The sequence below is a fragment of the Cephus cinctus genome, unplaced genomic scaffold, assembly GCF_000341935.2.
Source record: "Cephus cinctus unplaced genomic scaffold, Ccin1 Ccin1_scaffold0494, whole genome shotgun sequence".
Classification (NCBI taxonomy): Eukaryota; Metazoa; Arthropoda; class Insecta; order Hymenoptera; family Cephidae; genus Cephus; species Cephus cinctus.
The window spans coordinates 559,786-560,655 of record NW_014333166.1 but is presented as its reverse complement, the minus strand read 5'-3'; positions in this window follow the sequence as shown (position 1 = coordinate 560,655).

Genomic DNA, 870 nt, shown 5'->3' with positions numbered 1-870 from the left:
AAAATAAAAAAAAAAAAAAAAAAAAAAAAAATACTAATCGGCACTTTCTTCATTTACAGACAATTTTTGTCTTCGTATATCGCGTGCTAACGATACCCGGTCCGATCTTTCTATCGTGTAGAATCCAAGTGGCGGCCAGGAGAAGAGGAAACGACAAAGATCGAAGGTCGCGCATGTGGGCACCGAGATGCTCTTCTCGCAGTGGCGACGTATAGTGTGTATGTTGAGTACATGCATAACTTACGGTCATTGCGCTGTTAACACGTATTAACGAGATCTTGCCCACGCGATCCTCGTGAAGTTTTAATAAAAAAATATATATATATTGGATATTTCACGCGCGATGCCCGATCGCCGTAACAGCTGATCGCCGCGACGCTCTTCGACCAATCGCGACGACGGCGGGGATTGACGTACGATGGATACGGAGTCCACGTTCGATGCGAGAAAATGCCGAAAAAGGAATCGTGAAGAGAGAGAAGAAAAGGAGGCAAAGAGTAATCGAGTGCCGAAAAAAAAAAAAAAAAATACAAAATCGGTGTATCGAGGTTGAAGGAAAGGGAGGTGCGAGATGAACTATACATATATATACTATAATTAAGACTATGCGCGACACACACGGTAGCGAGCGAGAAGAAAACGGAGATGATAACTCTGAACTAGCGGAATAATCAACCAAAGTACCAACAACTAATAATATTATTGAAAAAAGTATATATATATATAAATATAAAATAATATATTAATTAAAGAAAAACAACTAGCAACATAGTAAATTATTATAGTTTTAGCTAAAATTCACGTAAATAAATTGTTAGGTCATGGGACTGGGTCAGAGGGTCAGGATGGTTTTCGGAGGGGGGGGGGGTT